This window comes from Herpailurus yagouaroundi, unplaced genomic scaffold, assembly GCF_014898765.1.
Source record: "Herpailurus yagouaroundi ecotype Mexico unplaced genomic scaffold, PumYag 162, whole genome shotgun sequence".
Classification (NCBI taxonomy): Eukaryota; Metazoa; Chordata; class Mammalia; order Carnivora; family Felidae; genus Herpailurus; species Herpailurus yagouaroundi.
The window spans coordinates 13770096-13784250 of NW_024412403.1; the positions used below are offsets into that span (position 1 = coordinate 13770096).

General features: G+C 46.0%; 1 protein-coding gene across 4 annotated transcripts in view; it reads left to right on the top strand.

Moving 5' to 3' along the window:
• TIAM1 (TIAM Rac1 associated GEF 1) overlaps nt 1–14155 on the top strand; it is a 395754-nt gene that overhangs the window by 178779 nt on the left and 202820 nt on the right. For 2 of the 4 annotated variants that reach the window (XM_040484059.1, XM_040484064.1), the window contains exon 1: nt 9246–9388. The exons of 1 other annotated variant lie outside the window; for it this stretch is intronic. The gene's annotated coding sequence lies outside the window, so the exon portion shown is untranslated. Of the gene's footprint in view, nt 1–9244; nt 9389–14155 lie in introns of those variants that run through there. One more of the 4 variants, XM_040484063.1, reaches the window with a different exon arrangement.

The window sequence follows — 14155 nt, forward strand, 5'->3', positions numbered from 1 at the left end:
TTCGTATCAGCGGAATTATGCAAAGCGTTGTTTTGCTTTGAATCTTTTCAAGATTCATCCTTTTGGATCCTGTTCTGAACTTCATTCCTTTTGATGGCCGTGTATTCATCTGTCGTATGGATGGGCCCCCTTTTGTTCATCTGTTCATCTGCGGATGGACACCTGGGCTGTTTACACGTTTTGCCAACCGTGCAGAGGGCTACAGGTGCACGTTCTGGTGCAGGCGAAAGGATGCTGTTTTGCAGTATCCGTTGTAGTATCTGTAGAGACAGGTTTTAATTTCTTGGGCAGAAATCGGAGGAGGCCTTGTCTTTGGCCAGGATGCCCGCATGACCCCTTGGGCATGTACGTACGAATCCGTACTGCGTCTCCGCCAGCCTTACCTGCAGTCTCGCCAAGCCTAGCACTGTAATTTGTTTGGGAGGATGCTGGCTGCTGCTGAATCAGGCTGCCTTCAGCCGTCCCGGCATGACTGCGTCCTTCCGTCCCAGGTCTCTGAGCCTCTTTTTGGCCATCTGGGGCTGAGCCAAGCAGTGTCTCAGGCATCCGGTTATTATGGTTTGCTTATTACTTTTCGATGGGCTCAATTTCTATCATTCTTTATTTATCTGTGCCTTTTGTACTGTGTTGGGGCCAAAATTATATATGCACAGACTGCATTTAATGTTTATTTGATGGATTTTTTTTTTTTTTTTTTTTAAGGAGGGAATAATGGAGTGGGCAGGACATACAGCAGATTTGTTTCAGTAGATCTGGGTTCTAGACTGGATCTGCCATTATTTTATTATGTGAGCCTGAGTGAGTCACTTAACCCTTCTGACCTCAAATGGGTGAATAATCAGAAGCCCTTCCTCACTCCTATGTATTTGGGTCTGCCCCTCTGTGTTGCCCACCCCGTTCACTTGATATTCTAAGATATACGCTTGTTGTATTTTCTGATTGAAAATAATCTTTGCATGTTGGAGTTTTGTTTACGTTAGGGAAAATGCCACCAAGTACTCATAAGGTCCATAAAATGAAATGTCTATGTTCTTAGAAAGGAAAGCAAGACAAGTGGATTCTCATTTGCATGTTTTCTCTGACATTAGAAGTCACCTAATTTTAGGGGTGCCTTGTGGCTCAGTCGGTTGAGCATCCGACTTCAGCTCAGGTCATGATCTCACAGCTTGTGAATTCAAGCCCTGCGTCGGGCTCTGTGCTGACAGCTCAGAGCCTGGAGCCTGCTTTGGATTCCATGTCTCCCTCTCTCTCTGCCCCTCACCTGCTCGAGCTCTGTCTCTCTCTCTCTCTCTCTCTCAAAAATAAATACACATTAAAAATTAAATAGAAAATTTAAAAAGTTAAAAAAAAAAGTCACCTAATTTTCACTGATTATGGGCCCGTCCTGAGCAGAGGACTGTGTAAGATGTCAGGTGCTAGAAACACATCCATGCGCATGGTCCTTTTCATGTCACCATCGCACCCATGTGCTATGTGTGTCCGTACTATCTATCTCACCTTGTTCCCACCTACCCTTCCTCCAAAAGGTTTTGGCCCATGAATTATGAAAGGATAATTACCAATGTTTTAATATAAAAATCAAAATCATCAACCATAAAAACGAGTACTGTTTTTTTTTTAATGTTTTATCTTATTTTTGAGGGATAGTGACAGAGCATGAGTGGGAGGAGGGGCAGAGAGGGAGATAAAGAATCCGAAGCAGGCTCCAGGTCTCATGCTGTCAGCACAGAGCCCGACGTGGGGCTCGAACCCACAAACCGTGAGATCATGACCTGAGCTGAAGTCAGACGCTCAACCGACTGAGCCACCCAAGAGCCCCCAAAACAAGTCCTCTTAATGTTGGTTATCTTTGGTGAGCTCCAAGGGCCTGTGTGTCTCGCTGTGGCAATCCTCATGAGGGGGCTTGCTGCTTCCCCACAACAGGGACTCGAGCAAGGGCTCACGGGGTCTCTCTGAGGCCCCGGGGTGTTGGAAGGGCCCCCACTCTCTCACCAGGTGCATAACCAGTATCTGAACTATACTTCTATCCGTGACCCAAATAGCAATACGAAAACCTCAAAAACATTTAAAACACTAACATGGTTGCTTACTTCCTGACTGCAAATTGTATTTGTACGTTTAGTGCCTCTTAAGGAAATCTCTGGGCATGTGCCTCACGCAAAGCCTGTTTATCCACACAACCCGATGGATTGTCCTTAGGCGTCGATTTCAACTTCACATTTTACCGAAAGGGAAGCCACATGGCTTGGCTCTGCTTGTTGGAGGAGGCCTGGACTTGAACAAGGCCCTCTCATTACACACCCTGGCTTCTCCCTTGACCAAAGGAGGCCTCCTCAGTGGGACTGCTCCCTGAACGCCCCCTGGGAGCACTCCCTAGGGGCTACATTGAGGACTGTAAGGCGATCTCGGCTGCACATTCTTTGGAGAGAAGGCAGGACTGAAATTAGAACTTGACTTCTTATCTTCTTACATGAGTTTATTCAGCACGATCTCACTGTTAGTGCCAATAATAATTATTATTGTTTATTGCTGCCGAGCAGAGAGGTGTCTGAAAGAGCCCACGCCAGGGAAAACCCAGATGCTCTCGCCCCCACGAACCACACGTACCTCTTGTGCAAGGCTCACAGGGCCTTTGGCACCAACAGCCTCGCTGTGTGTGTGGGCAGGACAGCATCTGGCCCCATATGGTTTATTGCTATTCATTGCTAGAGGTTCATGGACTTTTCCTTTGCCTTCTTTGTTACCTTTATCCTTGGATTGCACTTCCTCCCTTTTCCCCTCTCCCCTCCAGTTACAAGCCTGGCTTCAGTCATAAGTGCGTGAGCCACCGGTGAGTCCTGAGACTCTTGACTTTGGCGTGTGGGACAAATGTTGTTGGGCAAGGCGTTGTCATTTGGGGCCATGAAAGCAATGGGAGTTTTACAATCCTGGAAACACACAACTGGAAGATAGAACTAGGAGGCCAGAGAATATTAATTGGGATATTGCCATTTAATAGTTGGAGAAAATCAAAGCCTCTGGATTGTAAGGAACTTGCTACCCATTCAGTCCCTGAAGTGTATTCTGGATCCAGGTGGCATTTAAAGGCTGGTGAGATTTTCTTGGTGTGTTTCTGATTTTATATTTTTCAGGATTACTCTACTTATTTGTTAGGCATTTGGTTTTCAGATGGAGAAAACCGTATTCAAAGTCACTAAGGTTGGTGTAAGATTTAAGTTGTAAAACATTTTTGTATCAAATCAAAAAAAATTTTTTTTAAAATTTTTTTTAACGTTTATTTATTTTTGAGACAGAGAGAGACAGAGCATGAACGGGGGAGGGTCAGAGAGAGAGGGAGACACAGAATTCGAAACAGGCTCCAGGCTCTGAGCTGTCAGTGCAGAGCCTGACGTGGGGCTCGAACTCACGGACCACGAGATCATGATCTGAGCCGAAGTCGGCCGCTTAACCGACTGAGCCACCCAGGTGCCCCTGAAATCAAAAATTTTTTTTTTTAATTTTTTTTTTCCACTTTTTTAAAATTTATTTTTGGGACAGAGAGAGACAGAGCATGAACGGGGGAGGGGCAGAGAGAGAGGGAGACACAGAATCGGAAACAGGCTCCAGGCTCTGAGCCATCAGCCCAGAGCCTGACGCGGGGCTCGAACTCACGGAGCGCGAGATCGTGACCTGGCTGAAGCTGGACGCTTAACCAACTGCGCCACCCAGGCGCCCCAAATCAAAAATTTTTAAAGTCTATTTAATTTGAGACAGAGAGAGAGAGGGAGAGAGAGAGAGAGAGAGCATGAGCAGGGGTGGGGCAGAGAGAGAGAGAGAGAGAGAGAGAGAGAGAGAGAGAGAGAGAATCCCAAGAAGACTCTGCACTTTCAGCACACAGCCCGATGTGGGGTTTGAACTCACAAACTGTGAGATCATGACCTGAGCTGCAATCAAGAGTCAGATGCTTGATCGACTGAGCCACCCGGGTGCCCCTGTATCCAATCAAATGTAATGAGGGTCTGCAGTTGAAGACATTGTCTGAAAGGAAGGGCCTCGGTTTGTCTCTCAGAGAGAAGGAAGGCCTCATCCAGTGCTGAATCAAGGGTTTTCAAACATGTCCATGTTCCTGGTGATCCTCACACCGTCCGGCACAAGAGTGGGTCGGATGGATCCATAGTTAGACTTTTAATTGGTTTCAAATAGAAAAAAATTGATCTTGGCAATCCGTTGGTAGCTAGCCACAAAATGTATTCATGGAGAAGCTTCTCAATTTCCAGAGCGATGCTGGATAATCCAGGGGATCTGGATTTGGGTCTGCAGTCATCGCGGGGGGTCATCTGCTTGGGTTCAGATCATCTGTGTTCGTCGGCACCCCTGGTGGACTTCCCCTAACTTGAGGAGGAGAATGCTCTTTTTCTCCAGCTGGGCTGTGGGCTTGCTGTTGCTAGGCGACAGCAGGTTGATGTGGACAGTTGTGGACGTGTTCCTGGGAGCCCACCACAGCTGTCTGCGCTTGCCGGGGAAGGTGCTGGGGCAGGTGCAGGTAAGAACCATTGCTGGAGCTGGCATCGAATTCTTGGACCTTGTCGGCTCTGCTGATTGCAACGCTTTTTCGGTTAAGTTGCCCTGGTGTTTGATCACGTTGGTTCTGAAGATCCTTGAACAGAAGTCCAGAAGAGTCTTGCTTAAGGAGGGCATTTGTGGGGGTGCCTGGGTGGCTCAGTCGGTTAAGCGGCCGACTTCGGTTCAGGTGATGATCTCATGGTTCATGAGTTCGAGCCCCGCGTCGGTCTCTGTGCTGACAGCTCAGAGCCTGGAGCCTGCTTCCGATTCTGTGTGTGTGTCTCTCTCTCTCTCTCTGCCTCTCGCCCGCTCATGCTCTCTCTCTCTCAAAAAGCAAGTAAGCATTAAAAAAACATTTTTTTTATTTAATAAAAAAGGAAGGCATTTATGTCATTGAGGACACAGTTTGAAAGGAATTTTAAAAGTCGGCTATGGGAGGTCAAATTTAGAAAACAGCACGATAAAGACTGAATTAAAATCTATGGGGAAAATAAGTTAAATAAACTCCCCATCGTTTTTTGCTTCTGGGCGTAAATTCAGCTGACAAAGGGAAAGAGAGATGTTTGGCCCTTTGTGAGTTTCCTCCCCCACCTACCAAATGTTGTTGCCCAACATGTATTTATTTATTCGTTATATGACCTTCTTATATCTGTGTAGCTGGCTCTTGTGTAAATATCCATGAACAGTACAAATGCCTCATAAGGGTGTCATGACTTACAGTTTTTCAAAAATAGTTTTACATAAATCTTCTTATTTGTGGTAATGGTTGATTATTTTTGTGCCTTCTATCACTTAACACTGTCCCCAGGTTTATGCTGATCTTGGGAAATTGTTAAAAACAAAAGTTGACTGTGCTCCCTCTACTGGTTGCATTTCTTTGGAACAGAAACACCGTACATTCATGATTAGGTTCATTGCTTTTGGTGGGACTCATAACCGTGCTCACATTCTCATTTCCTTCTCCTTTCCTTGGTTTTCAGAAACAAGACCAGGGGCGCCTGGGCGGCTCGGTCAGTTGAGTGTTCGACTTCTGCTCAGGCCACCATTTTGCCGTTTGTACGTTCCAGTCCCGTGTCGGGCTCTGTGCTGACAGCTCGGAGCCTGGAGCCTGCTTCGGATTCTGGGTCTCCCTCTCCCTTAGCCCCTCCCCCACTTGCACTTGGTCTCTCTGAGTCTCTCTATGTCTCTCAAAAATAAATAAACGTTGAAAAAAAAAGCAGCAAGACCAGTGGCTTTTAGAACCGCAGGTTAAGAAGCTGATGATATAATGAGGGATAGGGTGTCTTTACCGCCCATTTGTACAGGGGTGTGTGGAGAGGGCCACTACTTAGCACCCTTCCTTCCTTTAATGCGAAGAGCAGCCCTGCCGGGGGCTGGCAGCCGCTGCTCGAGGACCTCTTGGGTTCTGATGTTGGTGGGCTTTCACCTGTGTCGGGTCTTGTGCAACCTCTCAGCCCCTGAACGAAATCAGCAGGATTTTTAAATTTTTTATTTTTTTAATGTTTATTTATTTTTGAGAGACAGATCATGAGCGGGAGAGGGGCAGAGAGAGAGAGAGAGGGAGACACAGAATCTGAAGCAGACTCCAGGTTCTGAGCCGTCAGCACAGAGCCCAATGTGGGGCTCAAACTCACGAACCATGATATCATAACCTGAGCCGAAGTTGGATGATTAACCCCAGGCGCCCCTCCAATTTTTTTTTTTTTATGTTCATTTTTGAGAGAGAGAGAGAGAGACTACAAGCCGGGGAGGGGCAGAGAGAGAGAGGGGGACAGAGGATCCAAAGCAGGTTCCGTGCTGACAGCAGCAAGCCCAATGTGGGGCTCGAACTCACAAACCCTGAGATCATGACCTGAGCTGAAGTCGGTCGCTCAACCCACCGAGCCACCCAGGCGCCCTGAAACCAGCAGGTTTTATGTGTGCTCACAGGTAGTTCAGACTCTTGAACCCAGGGTGCCCTGAAGATTCCTCCAGAAGTGACTATAGGAGAGTCTTTACTTTTAGGCCTGAGAGATGGGCAATGAGGTGAAGACTGATTTCGTTCTATGCAACATGCACTTATCACATATATACTGTGTGTTAGGCTGCAAGGGGATTTCAGAGGAGCCAACCCACTGTTCTGTGTCCCCTTTTGAGAAACACTGAGCAACAAGGGCAAGGCTCCTCTCCCTCTCCAAGCAGAAATTAAGTAATATCAGAAAGAGGGGCGCCTGGGTGGCTCAATCGGTTAAGCATCTGACTCTTGGTTTCGGCTCAGGTCACGATCTCATGGTTTGTGAGTTTGGCCCCGTTGGGCTTTGTGCTGAGTGTGGAGCCTGCTTGGGATTCTCTCTCTGTCTCTGTCTCTCTCTGTCTCTCTCTCTCTCCCCCTTTTCCTCCACTTGTGCTTTCTCTCTCAAAATAAATAAGTAAACTTAAAAAATAATGTAAGAAAGAAGGAAAAAAAAGCGTATATAGCATTCTAGAGTTAAAGGAAACACTTCTTAGGTAATGATGAGACCAGAAAACCTGTAGAAAAGATATCTTCGCTTTGTAGGTCCTTCACCCTAACTGGTAGACAGTGGTGGTGCTTGTATTCTTTTTCCTGTAAGCGGATTTGTAACTTTCTTTTCGATAAGCTGTAATGAGATTAAACATCCTTCCTGTTCTCAATGGAGCGTCTCCAGCTAAAGATTGTCAGTGGAGAAATGGCTGGTGACTGTGATAAGCCTGCTTTGTCTGTGTATCTTTCATATCTCTTTCAGCAAGGTATCATGCCTCCTCCCCCAGATGTGCTCTCTGTGATTCTAAAGCTGATACCCAAGCCTGACGTCATCTTCCTCCCCACCCCCATGATAATTTCCATCCACATTTGACACGGGTCCTTAACTTAGTGAGTGCCTGGGCCTCCAGCTGTGTTCCGTATCCCTGAATGCTTTACTGCTTCTGACTCCCATGCCCACCGTCTTCTGGTCCCACGCAGATGGTCCAGCCCTCAAATGCTGCCCAGTGAAAGAGGAGAAGAAATGCTATTCTATATTCTTATAAGTCCCTGGAGAGCCTCATCGTAATGTTGATGATCATATACGGAATGAATAAATTCAGTGACTGTTGATGGTGAAATCTGTCTCCCAGGGCTTCTCAGTAGCCAACAGTCTTGGCATTTGGGGCTGGATAATTCTTTGTCGTGGGAGGCTTTCCTGCACAGCATCCTTGTCTTCTGCCTGCTAGAAGCCAGTAGCTCCCCCAGGTGTCGCAACCAAAAATTGTCCCCACTGTTGTTGAGTGTTCCCACGGGGGCAAAGTCCACTGATTTTCCCAGCAAGGGACCAGCGCTGATTCCAAGCACCCCCTCTGTTCATTTTGTTCTTTCACGATTCTTCATGGGCGTTCTTTTGTTTATTTACTTCATTCATGGAACAAATAGTTATTAACTTTTCTACTTATGCCAGCTTCTTATGCCATCTATGTAGGGGAATATAAGGATGAACTAGGTATCTCCTTCTTCATGTTCATATATATATATGAGTCAATTTTGATGTATTATGGTTTACATTCTTTTGATTTTTATCATTATTATCTCGAAAGTTCCCTTCTCTGAATGTCATTCCCAACCTATAGCCCTGGCCCGCATTTGAGTAATTAGGACTTCTTTAATGAATGTTTTTTTATTTCTGTAGCCTGGGTCTTTGAGGGATGCCCCTTGCAGCCTGGGTCAGTATTCTTGACTTTGACACAGCTATTAACCTTGTAAAATGATAATGCTCTATTAATCTATCAATTTCACCCATGAATGCTTCACCTGTTACAGATATGGCCTCCACTTGTCATTCTAGATCTCCTATTTTCTTGTATTGTGATTCCTTTCATTCTCTTTAACCAGCCACCTGAGGCTTCATTTAATGTGTGCAGTCATTTTTAGTTTTATTCCATGAAACTTCTGTTTCAGAACCGAGGTCAGGCCTAGCAAAGGGATGATCGTTGGACTGCTTTTGGGTGGACTTTTAAGTTAGCGCGTATCGTTTAGAGTGCTCAGGAACTGTGGTATAAATATTGCTGGTGGGAAACCAAATTTATGGCATTTTTCTAGGGGGAGGGAAAGTGGGAGGTCTTTCAGGGAGGAGTTTACAGATGGCTCTAACTATGTTGGTAATTTTAATTTTTTGTGCTACATGATAGGTACTTGGGGGCTCATTATTTTATTTTCAGGTGTATTTTCGTATGCCTGAAATATTTTGTAGTAAGTTTTCAGGGAAACAGGGGCAGTTGTAAGTGTTTTGTTTTGCCTTTCTGTCCCCCACTCTTTTTCAATAGATGTTTAGGAATTAGGCCTCCGCTGACTAACCTATCCACATTCCTGCCTGTGCTGGGGTGGGGAGCACGGTGCAATTATTTAAGATTTCTAGCCTTTCAAATCCAGAAAGAGGCACTGCCTTCTTGCCATGTGCGAAATAAATGTGACAGGAACTTATGCTGTCTGCAGGGTGCCCAGGTTCATCTGTGAAGTGGTTAAGATCTGTTAGGAATAAATGTCTTCCCCTAAGGTGGTGAGGAGCCCAGAGCCGCGACCCTGAGTGACAGCCCGTCTGGGCTCTTGGTCTGGGGAACATGGAGGGGAGAATTAAATTGGGGAAGGAGGTGGAGAGGAGGGAGGTGGAGGGGAGGGAGGGGACGGTGGGTGGGGAGGAGCGACAAACCCTCTCCAACACACCCAAATGACCAGATTCATCACAGCACGAAACTTCACAAGTTACGCCCACTCCCTCTGCCAGAAGCCGGGGAAGGCTGCTGCTTCCTCATTTCTGTTACTGGAAGTTTGGAGACGTGAAGCAAGACGGGGGAAGCATGCGCGCCGTGCCGAGCAGTGGTGAGCGTTAATTTCAAGCCCATTCTTTCCACCGGCGAATTTCTTTGTGTCGGGTGGCGAGGGGCAAGCAGCCGAGGCGGCTGTGGACAAGCAGAGGCCGATGGGGTCCTGAGCTCGGCGGCGGCGTTGAGGGGACCTGTGCGCCCGGAGCCCGGAGCCCCGAGCCCCGCGGAATCGGTGAGCAGCGTCTCCACGCTGCGCCGGGATCCCTGGGGGGAGGGGGGGGGGACACTGCCTGTGTGGGTCCCGGCTCCAGGGTAAAGAGAGGATGGGGGCTCTGTGAGCCCTTCACCTTTACCCCTTTGCCTTCGGTATCCAGGGATCCTATGGGGAAGGGCTGGAGGGAGGGAGGCCGGGGGATCAGGTTACCCACCAGAGGTGCGTTCTGTCCCCACTGTCCCCGCTGTCTGGCTGCCCGTTCTGTAATGCCAGGTCAGTGCCGTTGACAATGAATCCATTGGGATTCAGTATTTCTGAAGGAATGTTCTGAAGCTGGGGCGTCCGACAGGCCCCCCGGGTCAGTATGGGAATTCTTTAGGGAGGCATCCGAAGTCTTGGGTTTCTCATTAATTTTGTGTCTGATTTAGTTCAGCTCAAGACTTCCTAGCCATTGAGGTGTCATTTGTGTATCCAGAAAATTTTTTTGAAAAGTATGAGTTTTTCTATGGCAGCTGCTTTATCTCCAGGTTGATTGCCTAAGTCAGATTTGGGCGGGGTGGGGAGAGGAAGTTTGGGTGGAGGCTGGCACCCTGGTTGGGATCATTGCAAGCGACACTTAATATATGTTGCAGCAAATGATAAAGTTGGCCAAAGGTAAAGTTTCTTGTAAACATTCCTTAGATTTTATTTTGGAGCCCCTTTTAGAGCTCTGTGGTTTTGCTTCCGCATGAGGGTCCGATGGAAGCTTTTGGGCTAACTTACCCAATTCACCTGTTTCATATCTGATCAACAGGTTGGTGCAGGGCAGTGGGAGCTGTGTGTGTGTGTGTGTGTGTGTGTGTGTGTGTGTGTGTGTGTGTAGTTTAAGCTAATCCTTCCTATGAATTCTTAGAGAATCATCTTATTTTTAGGGCACCTTCACAGAAGGGAAGAAATGTGTGGCTGTCATTATGCTGATAGAAAACCAAATTTCATTTTACAAGTGTTTCTCCCAGATCTGGGGTGGGTGCAGTTAGGAGGATATCAATAGTTGATTTTATCATCTTCCTGATCCGACAGTGGGGCAGCCTGGCTTTCTCTTGGCACCTTCCATTTGAACTTTGGGGTCAGGGGCCGGGTTGCTGTGGCCACAGTTTTACTTAGTTTACTTCCACCTTCAGCTTCCCTGAAGCTAATGATACAGAAGTAAAATGAAATGACTTTAAAAAAAAAATTTTTTTTTAACATTTATTCATTTTTGAAAGGCAGAGAGAGACAGAGTGCAAATGGGGAGTGGGCAGAGAGAGAGGGAGACACAGAAACAGAAGCAGGCTCCAGGCCCCTAGTTATCAGCACAGAGCCCGACGCGGGGCTTGAACTCATGGACCGCGAGATCATGACCTGAATGGAAGTCGCCACTTAACCGACTGAGCCACCCAGGTGCCCCTGAAATGAAATGACTTTTAAAGCAAAGTAGACGCGTCCCGGGAAAGGCCAACAGGTTGCATGGTCCAGGCTGTCACAATCACTAGAGTCCTGTGTTCCTTGAGGGCTCAAGAAAGAGCATGGCATGGAGATGGGAACTTGATGCTCGCGTGAAGTTGTGTGGCCTGCTTCCTCCACCCCTAAGAAGTCTGTAGCAACTCACTCAACAGGAAAGACAACCAAATTGGATCTCGTGATAGTGCTGGTGAAACTAACTAATAGACCCTTGTTCACATGGAGTTTAATGGAACGATAATCCTCAGCCAGAGAAAGGGAGTATATTATTCATAAAGGTATTTAGAGATCACATGGGACTGTTTCATGTAGACATTTGAAATTGGATTACTTCTCCTATATGAATTGGTAGGTGTAGGTAGGTGTGAGAGAATGTTACAATTTCCGTATCATTATTTTTTTCCTCAAGGTCCTCTTACCTCTCCCATAAAGAAGAGGTTTGGCTCTGATTGTGTGTGTGTGTGTGTGTGTGTGTGTGTGTGTGTGTGTGTGTGAAGTGGCAGGTTCAATTTGTTTAATAGAAATAGGGCCATTAAGATTATCTTGTTTTAGTAACTAGATAGCCTTTTATAGGAATTTTTCTATTTCATGTAAATATTAACATTTATTGGTAGAAAGTTGTACATAATATCCTTTTATAATATTTTAAAAGACTGTATGGCATCTGTAGAAATGTTTTCCTTTGTCATTCCTGGCATTGGTTATTTGTGCTTTTCTTCTTCTTGGTCAATCTTGCTAATGTATTATCAATTTTACTGGCATTTGAAAGAACCAACTTTGGGTTTTGTTTGTATTTGAAATGAAACATAAACACTGCCTCCTTTCTTAAATTTACATGCATTTTAAAAATTCTGTGCTGTGGAACACGGTCAAAAAAGATGTTAAGAGCCTTTAAAACTAAGTAACTGAGTCTCCTGGCTGTAAGGAGGCAGACATTCTGTATTCATTTTTATGTGTCTCTGAAATAATGTTTCTTGGTTTTATTAAACCATACCTGGTGTTCTTGAGAATCCTACCCAGTGCATCAAATTGTTCTAAGATGGTTTTGTACATTCACTGGGGCACACCCTGTGAAATTGTTTTGGAAACTTCTAGCTAGAATTTACATAAGACTTGCTGGTAATTTAATGTGAATTGTAGGTACCCTTCAACCTACTTGACAATACAGATTTATTTTGTACTAGGGCAGAGGAAATTTGCTGTAATGACCAAGAAAGTTTCATTTTGGTTCATATTTAATACATGAGTCTTGGCATTTTAACGTTTTTCTCGGAAAATCTTTCTGAGTTTGTGACCGTGTAAGAACGAGAACATAGAGCCAGAAAGACCTGGATCTGAAGTCTTTTTTCTTTTAAGTTTATTTAAGTAATCTCTACATCCAGTGTGGGGCTCAAACTCACAACCCTGAGATCGAGAGCCACGTGCTCTACCCACCGAGCCAGTCAGGTGCCCGTGGATCCGAATTCTTGCTCTGCCACTTGTAGCTAGCTCCGTGACTTCCAGAAAGTTGCCTAACCCCTCTGAGCTTACATTTCCCTTCCTGTGAGATGGAAATAATGAAAATTGCTCAGGGGGCTGTTGTGAGATTTCTGAGTACTCCTGTAAGGCACCTGGCTGGTGATTTGGAACAAAGTGGGCACTTAATGGGGTGCAGTGCGTTGCGTGTTTTCGCCTCCTGCCCTTTCTGTTGTACTTGCAACCTCACAGTTTCCCTGGGTGCCTGCCTTCCAGAAGTGTGAAAGGTTATTGCAACAGAGTGAAACAAAGCCACTTCTCCCATCTGTTCTCTCCATATTTGGGGCAGATGGGCTACCAAGGTCCCTTTTCATATTTTCAGTATTTTCGTCTTATTATCCTAGTTGATTGGTGGTATACTGGCTGTATATTTTTCCACTCCGAGTTTTTAAATTAAATGTTTTAAAAATCTAACTTTATTTTATTATTTCTTTAATGTTTATTTATTTTTGAGAGAGAGAGAGAGAGACAGTGTGAGTTGGGGAGACGCAGAGAGAGAGGGAGACACAGAATCTGAAGCAGGCTCCAGGCTCTGAGCTGTCAGCACAGAGCCCAACGTGGAGCTTGAACTCAGGAACCATGAGATCATAACCTGAGCCGAAATCGGACATTTAACCGATGGAGCCACCCAGGCGACCCTTCAATTTTTTTTTTTAATGTTTATTTATTTTTGAGAGAGAGAGAGAGAGAGCGCGCAAGCCAGGGAGGGACAGAGAGAGGTGGACAGAGGATCCAAAGCAGGCTCCATGCTGTCAGCAGCAAGTCCAATGTGGGGCTCAAACTCACAAACCCTGAGATCATGACCTGAGCTGAACTCAAGACGCTCAACCGACGGAGCCACCTCGGCACGCACCCCTTCCACCCCAATTTTTACGTTACCTTCCTGGGATTATTATTTTTGTCTTCAGTTTATCTCACTTCCTTGAGAGTCTCACTGCTCTGTTATTTCCTCCTTCCCTCCCTGCCTCCCAGCCTCCTTTCCCTTCCGTAGAAATGAAATGAGTACTCACCTCAAACTTGGCAGAGATGGAGCTGTAAGTTAGTGGGGTTGCTTCTCCGAAGGGAAATTGGTAAAATGTAGTTATTCCAGAACTCCAGTTACTCTAAAAGAGATGCTCGATGTCACTAATCATCAGGGAAATGCAAAGCAAAACCACTACGAGACACCAGCTCTCTACCAGAAAGACAAGAAATAACAAGGTTTGGCTGTGGAGAAAAGGGAACCCTCGTGCACCATTGGTAGGAATGTAAACCAGGCAGATGGGGCTGAGGATAACCATATCAGGGTTTTATTGCTATAGCATTTTCTGAGAGTGTTTTTCCAGAGCTTAAAGTTCCTTGGTACTTTGGGGATGTGTGGGGGGGAGGAGTGTGGATTGTTTAATGCTATGGCTGACCTCATAACCAAGAAAGGAAGTGAGAGGCATAGGGCGAGGAAGTTGGCTGGGTAATATTCCTCCACAAAGGAATATGGCATTCTTGAAGTGATCCAACCCTGCGGCTGTTTGCTCTTCTTGGGGTTTGTCAATTGAAGAAGGTCCCGGGGAATATATGGCATGATCAGTTAGTGTTTCTTCAGGTGTCTAATAATGCAAGGGGCTGGACTGGGGAAGG